Source organism: Lepidochelys olivacea (genome assembly GCF_965140295.1).
Source record: "Lepidochelys olivacea isolate rLepOli2 genome assembly, chromosome: 2".
NCBI classification, from domain to species: Eukaryota; Metazoa; Chordata; order Testudines; family Cheloniidae; genus Lepidochelys; species Lepidochelys olivacea.
In genome coordinates, this window is record NC_140412.1 from 6372657 (window position 1) to 6385485 (window position 12829).

A 12829-nucleotide genomic window follows, 5' to 3' on the forward strand; every position below is an offset into this window, starting at 1 on the left:
GTTCAGTGTGTGTTACATATGTCGCCCCCCAGGGAAGTGTCCCCTGTAGTTCTCAGTTATGGGTGCCCTTTAGAGCCTACTGGGGAGGTGCATGTATTTAGCTCTTGAGGTCTATGGTTCAATTCCTAGTCATGACCAAGTGGATAACTGTCACGTAAGTACAACCTTCCCTGAACTTCCCCTGAGATTTCATTAGGGGGCAGTAATCTTCATAACGGGTCTGCAAAGCCCCTGATGGGTGGGGGGCGGGGGCGCGATCTGCTCTACAAACAGTTATGTGTGAAGAGAGCTGGGCTCCCTCTAGTCCGGTGTCCTGGCCAGGGCCAGCTGGTTCCAAGGAATGTGCAAGCAGCCCCCTCATGGGCAGTTCTAGAATAACCCACCCATAGGGGACGTTTCCTCCTGACTTTGTCAGTTAGTGGGTTTAGCTTCTTGCTAAAAAGCTCACAGATGTTTTGCTGCCATCATGATTGATTTGTGACATCGTCAGGAAGGGATCCTGGAAACCCTTCCCACCTGGCTATGATACATAGTTAACTGCCAGGAGGCGAGTTGTAATGTGAACCAAGGCAATCTGGATAAATGACACTCTTTGTGGGAGCACATCTAGTTACAAATACAAAGCGGACCGGGACTCCTGACAATGAGACCCTCACTTAAACATCCCCCAAGTGTCCTTATTAACAGAATTCTGCTGAATCCAAAATCCAGGCATCTTTCCAGGGGGCAGGAAGGGAGCAGAGAGAACTTTCTCCAGTAATGAGACCTGCTGGGAGAGGTTACTTCACTGTTTAAACACGGGTTGCCCATAACTGCTAGCCATCAAATTCAGCAGCACCTGTGTCAGTCAGCAGAAAACCCAGCTGCTCACCCTCCTTCCATTGCTTTTATGTTTTTGTTCTCAAAGGGGCCAGAGAATTTCCCCATCCCCAAGAAGGAAAGAAAGCTCCAGCCTGTTCAATTATTGCAGTTATCAAATTATGTATTGTGGTGCAACATACACTTGTCACCAATAACAGGCAGTTTATTCAGATGGCTAGGTAGAGTTAATTAAGATGTTCTAATTGGTAAAGCACACACAGAAACTTTGTGAGCCTTAGTTAATTTTGATGATTGAAATCATAGAAAAAATTAATTACATAAGTATAAGACTAAGGTAAGAAAAGTGAAGGGCTTTCCTGCATTGTTCATATTTACAATCTTACATTGTGCTTTCTTCCAACCTTATGGAAACCATTATAACAAAGGTACAAGAAAAAGTAAGTGATCACCCCCGGAGGAAGAATCTGGGCCAAGCGTCCTACCCAGTTGTCCCATATCATCAGTCCAGTGTCTCAATAACAAGTTGAATAACCACATCCTTTATACGTCTTTTCCTATTCCACCACATATGTCTGGGACCAAGTTTTCAGCCTCTGCCTATAGGGATATTCAGAATAACCATATGGAGTATTCTAGGTAACCATACTTAAACTTTTGACCGTTAACACCTCACTTGCATCAATTAACATCCCAATAGTTTCAAAACATCAGTGCAGTTTGCTCCATCATTACCTCCTTGTAAAAGTACCCTAAGATGCTACCATGCATTCATTTTTAACCTGTTTATCACACGGTGCATTGCTAAACTATAACAAGGTGCATATTGCTAAATTTTATAACTTTAGGCCAAGCAAATAATACACATGCTATTGTTAGGGGGCTTATTCCTTCACCCACTCACTTCCCTGGTCCTTCTCGCATGAACAGAGAGCAACAATACCCGAAGTCCGAAGGTGCAAACAATTCGATGTTTATTGGGGTGAACTTCCAGCAAGCTTAAATACAAGTTCCTTTTTCCTTATTTTCGAATCCCAACTTACTTCCTGTTTGCCCCTAATTTATATAGTAATATTCTTAGCTATACCTTAACCAATCATTCTACTAAAATTTAACTAACCAATCCTAACATGGATTAGCTAACCAATTATATCCCACCACCTTAATTAGTTTACACCCAGCAAAATTAATTATACAGCAGACAGAAGCAATCACAGAACCAGACAGAGACCATGCCAATAAACAATAGCAAAGTGGGAACTATAATGACAAAACAATACAGAAGTGAGGATTTCACAACTACATCTGTAAAGACATAAGAGTTTCCCAGCTGTGTCTATTGATAAGTGAGTTCTTACCAGACAGAAAACTATCAACCTCAATTTCCTTTTACAGCTTCTAGGCACTTCCCTTTCTCTGGAGGTGATAGGCACTATAAGGACAGGATTAAATTCCTAACAGCCCAATAGCACCTTATTTCAATGTGACTAGTTTGGAATGTGAGGATGTGACCATTCACTTCCCAGCTTATGGCTGCCTCTGTCGCTTAGCCAAAGGCCTTAGCCTAAGAACAGGGCCTCAGACTGTCACAGTAAGAGAAGGCCCTTACACTGGCAGACAGTGATTTTGATTCTTTCTTTTATACCTCTAACTAGCCAAGTGATAGGAATACACCTAAATTCTTAGAGTATAGGCCTTTACAGACAGGCCTGAATATCTATATCCTAACAGCTATCTTATGCCAGCTGCCAACTTCTACGGGGTCTCAACCTAAACTCTTAACACTCAATGATTAAAACGTATAGGCAAGCCTATTTTTAGTTTAATAGTTTTTCTATTTTCTGTTACAGCTATACTAACTTCCATTATTATTTCTCTGTGTGTGCTTAGCAAATAGATTATATTTTACCTCAAACCATCCAAACTAGATCTCAACCCTCCCAAGGTTCAGAGTGGTCAGGATCCAGAGTTTTCTTTTATATCATGATAGTGATGGGGCTAGCCACAAAATTCTGACCTATGTTTGGATTCTGGTTCCGCTGCCCACAAATTTAAAGGGTGACTGGATGAAGGGTTTTGATTTTGACTCACATCTGATGTCTACCTAACATGGATAGAACATAATTCACCCACGACTTGCAGTCACAGAATCACAGCTAGAGACTGGGGCATGAGAAACAAGGACCAAGGTTTTAAAAAAGTGACTATGTGATTTTTGGGCACCCACCTTGAGATTCAGGGAAAAACCTGCATTTAAGGACTTTCAAGTTGGGCACACCAAAAATTGAGGCCCCTCCCAAATCACTTAAAAAAATTAGTCATTGCATCTTCCAGTCCATGTCCATCTCCCTTGCAATGCAGGATTGTTCCTTCCAGTACACCAATTTCAATGGATACTCGGCCCGTCCTGTGATCAGCCCCTTAATCGTTAATCAGGAGTGACCACATCCCCACTCTCTGTGGTGCGGTCTCTCCCCAGGCTGAGCTCAGAAATGTTGTTTCTGCCACGTCTTATGGTATTTACCCAAAGCCATTAGGCACCATCTGCAGAGTGTGCTACTGGGAAGGGAAGACAATTCCACGCAGGTTGGGAGCTGTAATAAGTTGTTTTCCGTACAAATTGTGCAAAGCAAATGCTCAGTAACTGGCTAAAAATGAGAGTCTGATGATCTGTGTTCCAAACTGTCATTTAAGACAAACAGATGTATTTGTGAGTGAAGGATCCTGTTGATACACAGCCAGCCAATCCTCGTTAGCCTGGGCATTGTGCCCTCGGGCAGGCCAGCCTCAGCTGTGCACATCTGGGGTGACTTGCCCGTTCCCAGCCAACGCTACACTTGTTGCTTCCAGGGCTGTTGGCGAATGTGGACAATTGTAATTTTTTTTTCTTTCCACCTGGGATGGGCTGGTGAACAAGGTGTTAGGCTCCATCCGGAGAATGGGAGAAACTAAGGCAGGGAGTATTGTTACAGAGTAGATTAAAACCTCATGTAAACTAATGAGTGTAACAGCTGCCGTTCATTCAGGTTTAATGTAAGAAGCAATAGTTGTCTCCAGGACATAGGCATAGCCAAGGCCACTCAGGAATTCTAGTGACTTGGACTCGGAGGTTGTCTGAGTATTGTTTTAGGGGTCAGAGTGTGGGAAGCAGAGTGTGGAAAGCAAAGAGACACAGGGACAGAGAGACAAGCGGAGAGAGAGAGCCAGGCAAACACATCCTGGAAGCACAGTAATGTGGCCTGGAGATAAAGCAAAGGGGAAAGGCTTTTTGGGCACAGAGTGCAGGGTGGAAAGGCAGATTTGGAACAGTGAACCTGTTGCTGCTGTTGTTTGATTCCTCCTGTGTTCAGAGAAACAGGACTTTGTGCAGTCCTTCTAAATAAGCACGACTGTATCACAGAAAATACCAGACTGCATCATCAGTTTCCATGCCCAATTTGAAAACCCCCGGGCCCTGAGCTTTGAAAATCTACTCCTTATCTGTGAGCTGTTGAGAATTATAGGGCGCAGTCTCCATTGCCCTGCACCTTGTGAAGTCATTCAGATGGGTGCAACGAATGTCCAGATCAGATTGCATCAGTTTACACCCACTTTGCACAGGTGGAAATGATGGTCCAAGGTGCAGGAAAAAAGAGACCCAGGCTCATAGTGTAGCCGTACTGCTGCAACTTAGGGCAAGGGCAAAACTCACATTGTCTTAGAAGGGATCAGAACTGGCCACATAAAGGGCGAGTCTTCACTGGCAAAGGATGCACCCAACACACAGTTAGAATATTTAGCCAAACAACGTCTTGTAAGGCATCGTATATAAACTGGTGACATCTCGGTCATGAATATCATTGCGTGATGTTGGGGGTAGCTTGTGCATAGAGAGGTAAGTGTGCACTCTGGTAGCATGGTGTGATGACATAGGATTTTTCAGAATATTTTGTATGCAGTTTGTGTGTGCCTCAGTTTCCCCTATGTACTGCATGCTTAACTAGGGGGAGGGGAAAATGCGTTTTCTTTGCAGAAGAATTCAGAGAACCAGGTGGGGCCTTGGCCCAGACAATAGCCCGGTGATTTGTTTCCTAGCTACTGACAACCCTGGCCCTATTCAGGAAGCCAGCTGGTTTGGCCAGCTGGAGAACAAAGAATGAGTCAGGAGGAGACCAGGTGACTGCAGGTCCCAGGAGAGGAACAAAAGACTGAGGAGTGGCCAGGTGGGGTGGCCATGTGTGGGCCGTGTGCTGCTGGACGCACATTGCTGGACTGGGGTCAGGATGGGTCAGGAGAAAGGGTCTCCAGGTTCAGGACTCAGCCAAATGGACTGTGTTGCAACTTCCTGCTTTCTGTGCTAAGAAAGAATTTTCTACTCTATTTTCCAGACAAATAATAAACCCTTTTGTTTTTTACAGTGCTGGCTGAGAGTCACAGCTGACTGAGAACTGAGGAAGGCAGGGGTGCATTGCTCCCCTTTGGTGGGGTGTGCAAGGCTTCCCCAGGTGTCCTATTCAGGTGGATTCACTGCAGGGACCTCACGGCATGAAACAGGGGTGCTGAAGACTCCGTGACTAGTCCCAGGAGGCACCGAAGCCAAGGAGGCTAACCCTAGTGAGAGTGTGCCCTGAGGGGGTTGCCACACTGAAGCGGGTCCTGGAATGGGGTTAATTCAGAGCTGTTCAAGAGCACCGAGCCTGCAGACCCATGGCACATGGAGGCAGCTGATAAACAAACCTGCCCTGGCCAGAGGATGTGGATTTACCTGTCAGCAGGGGTCCAGCCAACACGCGGATAAGAAAACATCATGGCTTGATTACAAGCAAAAGGCAATGACTGTCCATTTGCATTGAAGGTAAAGAAAGTGAGCGCGCCAATCAAGAAAGCAAGTTGACGCGAGGAGGAAGAAGGGGCTTGATGCCTGCACCCCAAAGAACAAGCTGCAGGGAAGAGGACATTTGGTTTACTTTTCCAAGAATTCATTTCTGGACTATAGAAGGGCAAGCAGGGGACTCCTTTGTTACCCATCACTCTGGGGACGAAGGGATCTGTGCCCTCTGAGCCTATGAACCCTGTGGGCTCCTGCCTGAGGGGCTGGACTTGCTGGTCGTTTGATGTGCGTGCGACAGCTGATTATGCAAAAACTGTATATCACTGAAGTCAAGTGTTAGACTCCAGACAGTGGGCTGGTTTTGTGTTGTTTGTGGCCAGAGCTCCTTTTTCTGTTGCTTAGTATCACTTAAAGCCCTGTTCTTTAGTAATAAACGTATTCTGAATTTTCCTATCAGACATCTTGGGGCTGTATATTAAAGTGCGAGTCCTCAGGCAAACTAACAGGCTGGAGTGTGCATTGTATCTTTGGAGGCAATGGTCATTTCTGAGAGTGGCCAGTGATAGGGGCTGGATACCCTGTGTCCCCCCACGTGTCGTCTCTGGCATTGTGGGACGGCTCCTGAAAGCCAGTTAATATAAGCAACACAGTGTCTACACTGACACTGCATTGATCTCATTACATCGACCGTGACTCGACGCCGCTCGGGGAGGGGGTGTTATTAAGTTGGCATAGATAGGCACTTATGTCAGCGGGAGCCAAATGTAAGTGAAGATGCTCCCACAGCTAGGTCGACGCAAGGCAGCTCACGTTGACCTAACCGGCTCATGTAGACCAGGCCTTAGAAGACCATACAGAACACAGCTGTGTGGTCAGTGTACACAGGACAAGGGTGTGTTTTGCTTCGCAGTTAATTAACACAGTTGCTCCAGGTGGTGTTCAATACACCCTGGTTTTGTAGTGAAGTCAAGCCCAAAGAAGAGTCATTACCCAGTGTGGGGATTTATGAATAAAACCCGATGTCTGAGCTCCAGAAAGACAAGAGGGGAGTCCACTTTCAAGTCATACTCTCCCGTTCTAGGCTCAGTGCCTGGATTTACTACTGTTGCTGGACGCCGTGGATGGATAGATTAGATCAGAGTTGAATTTAACTAGGTCTGGATGATCTAATCCTCTGGCCATTAACTCAAAACAATGGTATAACAATTGGGTAACATGCTAAGCATGTTGTTATATGAGCACCTGAGAGCTGTGCAGTTCTAACACCTCACTGGCATCATGCCGAGGAGCTGACACATATGCAGGTTTATAAAAGGTTTATAACTTGGCTGCCTTCATGTTGCTCTGGGTGGCAAGTTTTCTAGCCAAGAAGGACTGTTAATCTAAAACACAGGCTCAAATCACTTAATGCAACAGCCTTTCACCCCAGGTGACCTGGGCTCAAATCGCAAGTGAAAATGTGTGTGATCACATCCGAAAGCGCAATGAGGATCTTTTCTCAATGGCTAAACCAAGAGAGGTCTGGAAGTGGAACATTGAGGGAAGCTTCAGACAAGGTTTGAGGCACAATTGCAGAGATCTAAGTGTGCGCCCGAGGAGCTCTGCCATTCAAAATTAAGGTTCGCTGCAGGTGAAGTATGGAAGCCCAGAGTTGGACAAGCAAATGGGTCAGGAGTGAGATGCATCCCCAGAGCAGTCTGGGGAGCTCAGAGCTCGCGGGTACTGTAGGTGAGGAGACAGATGCGTTGGGGCGGTATGTGAGAAGGGGGCATGATCACCAAGGAGTAGGAGTGTTGCAGGTCAGAAACGAGGTGCCTTTGCAGAGCTACTGATTCTATTAATAATGCTCTCACTTTCATCAGCACAAAACCTTTCGAAAGGTGGTTGCGTGAGCTAAAGATCTGGGGGAGGGGGCAAGATGTTGGGCAGGAAGGAATGATGAGATGATTGCCCTGCTCCAGGCATGCAGGCAAAGAGTGATTCTATAGGGTCAGAGGGAGAAATCAACAACCTCGTACCTATCTTTAAAAAAGGGAACAAGGAGGCCCAGGGAATTATAGCCCACTTCAATACCTGGAAAGATATTGGAACAAATTGTTAAACGATCAATGTGTAGGGGAAATGAGGGTTATAAGTAATAGCCAACATGGAGTTGTCAAGAACAATTCATGCTAACCCAACCTCATTTCCCTTTTTGGCAGGGTTACTGGCCTCGTGGATGGGAGGAAGCAATCAACAAGATTTATCTTGATTTTAGTAAAGCTTTTGACACTAGTCCCATATGATATTCCAATAAACAAACAAGGAAAATGTGATCTCAAAGAAATTACCATAAGGTGACCATACTCAGAGAGTAGGTATCAATGGTTCGCTGTCAAACTGGGATGATGAATCTAGTGGGGCCCCACTGTCCTAGGTCTGGCACTAGTCAATATTTTCATTCATGATTTGGATAAAGGAGTGAAGAGTGTATTCATAAAATTTGAATATGACACCAAGCTGGGAAGGGTTGCAAGCACTTTGGAGAACAGGATTAAAATTCAAAATGACCTTGACAAATTGGAGAATTGGTCTGAAAGCAACAAGATGAAATTCAATTAAGACAAGTACAAAGGACTTAGGAAAGAAAAAAATGAAATACACAACCAGAAAATGGGAAATAGCCAGACAAACAGTGGTCCTGAGGAAAAGAATTTGAGGATCATAGTGGATTATGAATTGAATATGAGCCAGTAATGTGATACAGTTGCAAAAGAGGCTAATATTCTTTTGGGGTGTATTAATGGGATTACTGTATGTAAGACATGGGAGGTAATTGTCCCACTCTGCTTGGTGCTGGTGAGACCTTAGCTGGAGTGCGGTGTACAATTTTGGGCACCACACTCTAAGAAAGGTGTGAACAAATTAGAAAGAGTTCAGGGGAGAGCAACAAAAATGATCAAAGGTGTAGAAACCTGACCTGTGAGGAAAGGTTACGAAAACTGGTTATGTTTAGTCTTGAGAAAAGGAAGGGGGGCGGGGACCAGAAAGCAGCCTTCAGACATGTACAAGATTGTACAAGATTGTTATAAAGAGGACGGTGATCAATTGTGATCCATGTCCACTAAAGCTAGTGACATTGGGTGGTTTTCACCTTCCTCTGCTGTGTGTGGGTGCGGGTCACTTGCCGGGATTATCTGGGAATAAATCATTTAACCATTTCTCTGTCACTGCGAGGATCTCAAGCACAGGTGCACCTCGGTCCCACCTATTCTCTGCCTATGCCACATAATAGTCTAGTCTCCTGTGGGTCACATTTACTTTGATCTAATTTTGGTTGTTGGGTGTAGTGTGTGGGTGCTGGGGGGTGTTGGTGGCCTGTGAGCTACAAGCGGTCAGACTGGATGATCGGTCCCTTCTGGCCTTAAACTTCATAACTCTTTGCCTAAGCAATAATGGGCTAAATCAGCAGAAAGGGAGATTCAGGTTATATGTTAGGAAAAACTTTCTAACTACAAGGGTAGCTAAACTCTGCAATCAGTTACCAAGGGAGGTTGTGGAATCCCTGTCATTGGAAGTTTTTAAGAACTGGTTGGACAAACACCTCTCAGGGATGGTCTAGGTTTACTTGGTCCTTGCTCTGCACAAGGGACTGCGCTAGATGACTTCTCAAGGTCCCTTCCAGCCCTATATTTCGATGACTCTGTAACAAACCAACCCATCAGCAAGTACCCGGATGATGAGTCCTGCCTGGGGGCAGACAGGAAGAGCTGCATAGTTGAGGAGCCCAAATACAGAATCTATCTTTTAAGTACAACGCCATGCATCAGGGAACATGACAGATGTTTCAAGATGGGCCGTTCGGAAGCAATGTACAGAGGTACGCATGCGGCATGTCAGCAGCGCGGTATAAATGGACATGGCAAATGGACTGATGCAGCCAACTGGTTTGACAGCTTTTTCTCCTCTCTGCTGAGTAGCTGTTTGCTCCAACTCCTTTCTGACCCCTCCTTCCACATCTTCAGACTTATTCCGCCTGCCCTCCCATCTTCCCCCTCTTATCTCTTCCTTTCAGGGCCCTCTCCCTTTGTCTCTCCATTTAGCTAATCCCAGCCCAACATGCCCACCACCACGTTTCCTTAAAGAAACAAACAAATTGATAAGAAATACCACATAACACTTGCCAACCATCACATTGTTCCCTCTATAGCCACGCCGCTTCTCTGTCTGGTCTGGTTCGATCACAAGCTCTCTGGGGCAGGGACTGTGGCTTAGTCTATGTTTGTACAGCACCTAGCACAGCGGGGTCCTGATCTCAGTCAGGCTCCCAAAGCGCTACTGTGAGACATGTAATAAATAACCGAGCATGTCTATTGGCTGGAAAGGGCTACAGAAAAGACTGGGGCTGCTAAAATAGAAAGAAACGCAATACCAAAGTGGTATAGCGAGAAACATGTCCCGTGTTCTCTGAAGGAGCCGGAAGATTAGAGGGAAAAGGTAAGAAGAAAATGACCTTGTGTCTCCTGGCTTTTATGCCAGGGCCTTTCCAAAGATTCTGAGTAACTCCACTATTGGAAGGCCAGCCAGATGGAAGGCGCTAATGCATGAGCCGTAGCATATTCCAGCAATCTCAGCTACCCCCCTGTGCAATCTGTTAGCTACACAGAGACTCAGGATACCAGGGGGAGGGACTGAACGACCTTTATTTCCTGCTGGCCTAAAGCTTTTATACTTCTCACACGAGGTCTCCTGGAGATCTGCCTCAACAGTGTCTCTAACACTGCAGCATCTAGTAAAACTCTGCTGAGGGCATTCCCACAGGGACCATCATGAGGGACTATGAAGGGGCTGGTTGAACTCAATAGATAAAGTGCTACATTGCCACTGTTTGTGGTGAGGGAGTTCATGCCAGGTGGGCTGATGGTGGTTAGCAAAGATCCAGCTGAATTGTCTGGAAACTCACACAATGGCAAAACAGAGCTAGGTGCCGTGTCGAAGGGGCATGAATCTGTTTTCCAGGGATATGTGCGTCGAATGGAAGCCATCAGTGTAAAGCTCACCATTAAGCCAACCACCCAGCTCCCATCTTGCCAAGCAAGAATAGCACTGTGAACCACCAAAGCAAAGTTCAAAAAGGATCCAGAGTGTTCAGTCAAGGCAGAAGTTGTCTCAAGGCATGCATGGCAAATAAGCAAAGTCCATGATGTCAGTGTGTTTAAAAAACAATCCCAGTTCCATGTGTTGGTGTGGATTTACTGGCCCTTTGAGACACCAGTTCTATGTGCAGCATAATCACCACCTCCTCATATTAAAGATCTCTTTTCTTCCTCAGCTGAAGGTCAAAAGATTAGCAACGTTAACTCCCCGGGATATGTTTCTTCATGTATCAAATCATTGTCTGCAGTGTTTAAGTTGCCTCAGCAACCACATTGCTGCATTCCCCTCGATTGCCCCCACTTTCATAAAATATCATTGTTGGAAAGGACCTCAGGAGGTCATCTAGTCCAACCCCCTATTTTTGCCCCAGATCCGTAAATGGCCCCCTCAAGGATTGAACTCACAACCCTGGGTTTAGCAGGCCAATGCTCAAACCACTGAACTATCCCTCCCCACTTTGTTTGTGGGGAGTGGGCCACAGAGATAAAGTAGGACATGCAGCAGAATAGTTGTGGGGTGTTAATTCTCCAAGGTCCTACATCTACTGTGTGACACTGTTTAAGCACCATTGCACCCTGACTGTGCTATACCAGGAGCTTCTTGAATACTAGGAGAAGAAGTTGTGAATCATGAATATTTCATAAGTACCAGGGCTATAGTTGAATCTGAGGCTATCTGAGCCTTTCGAGGTTTGCAAAGTGTGAAGCATTGAAGCCAGTTTGCTTTATTTGGTCAATACAGATATTCTACCCATTTGAATATTTGGATGACCAGTTCTGAAACTCTAATGCCAGATACAGAATGCTGGCATTAGATACCCTGACTGTTTGGGAGGTGCAAGCTCTTTGAAGCACCTCCCTCTTCCTGCCTTTCCTCAAGTTGGGCAACCCAGAATTGGACAGCATACTCCAGCTGAGGCCTCACCAGTGCCGAGCAGAGTGGGACAATTACCTCCCGTGTCTTATACACGACACTTCTGTTAATATATCCAAGATTAGCCTTTTTCACAACCACAGCCCAAACTCAACCTTGCTGGGAGGGGGATGAGCCTTGAGGGACTCCACAAATGAAGAGGAAAAGTTGCATATGATGACCCTTTGGTTCATTCTGAGACAGAGGCTCTTAGCCACGTCAGGGCATTTCCATTCACTCCTGCAGCTGCTTGGAGGCTGGACAGGAGTATCTGGGGGTCACTGTTAACAGTCATCACAGAGAGGTACCCGGCAGAGAGAATACGGATAGAGAGCCCTGGTCTATGGACAAAAAGAGGTAGAACCAGCATAGTAACAAGTGCTTTTCTAGTACCATGCCGAGGCCTGACTGAGAAAGACAGAGAATACTGGCACTGAAAACTGTTCTTTGCTAACTTCTTGGTTAGTCTGCTTAGAAAAAAAGTAGCCCAATATTCTGCAGCATTGAGCTGCCAACAACTCCCACCAAAGTCAGCAGGAGCTGCTGTGTATGGAGCACTTTGGAAACCAGACAACGTTAGGTGTCTAAATATAGACCCAATTTTAGGCTCCGATTTTTGAGAATTTTGGCCTGAGTAATAGTTGCTTTAATACCGGTTCAAGAATGATTCATGAAGGCCACATTTGCCGAATTTTGTATCTGGTGAATATTATTTTGCCCGGTGTAGGTGTAACATGCTTTAGCTTTCCCTGTGTGGCATGACTTACCATGTTAAGTAACCCCTCTCGACTAGCTTTTCTCTCTTTCAGGCTGCCCACCACCGTATCTGAGCACCTTCCAGGTAAAATTAGTAGCAACAGCGAAGTCCCTGGTGGCTTCACGGAGTCTTTGGCACTGTTGCCTTCCCAGCACAAAACCTCTGATTTAGGGTGAGGGTTTTGGGTTTGATTTTTTTTTTTAAAGATTTTATTCATTTACATTTGGGGAGCAGGGGTTGGTTGGATAGAACGGGGTGTCAGAGTTAGGAGTATCATTCTTCTGCTAGAAAGACCTTTTCCAAGAGGAAGGTTTTTGCAGTGTTTCCTAAACACAGCCAGATTTGGGGTCTATCTGATCTCCTCTAGGAGTATGTTCCACGGCTGGAACCCCTCA

At 45.6% G+C, this 12829-nt stretch overlaps 1 long non-coding RNA gene across 1 annotated transcript in view; it reads left to right on the top strand.

Moving 5' to 3' along the window:
- LOC311517158 overlaps positions 1–6087 on the top strand; it is a 48456-nt gene extending 42369 nt beyond the window's left edge. Inside the window, exon 2 of the long non-coding RNA XR_014710618.1 lies at positions 5217–6087. This is a non-coding gene — a long non-coding RNA (uncharacterized lncRNA). The remainder of the gene's footprint in view (positions 1–5216) is intronic.
- The last annotated feature ends 6742 nt before the right edge of the window (positions 6088–12829 follow it).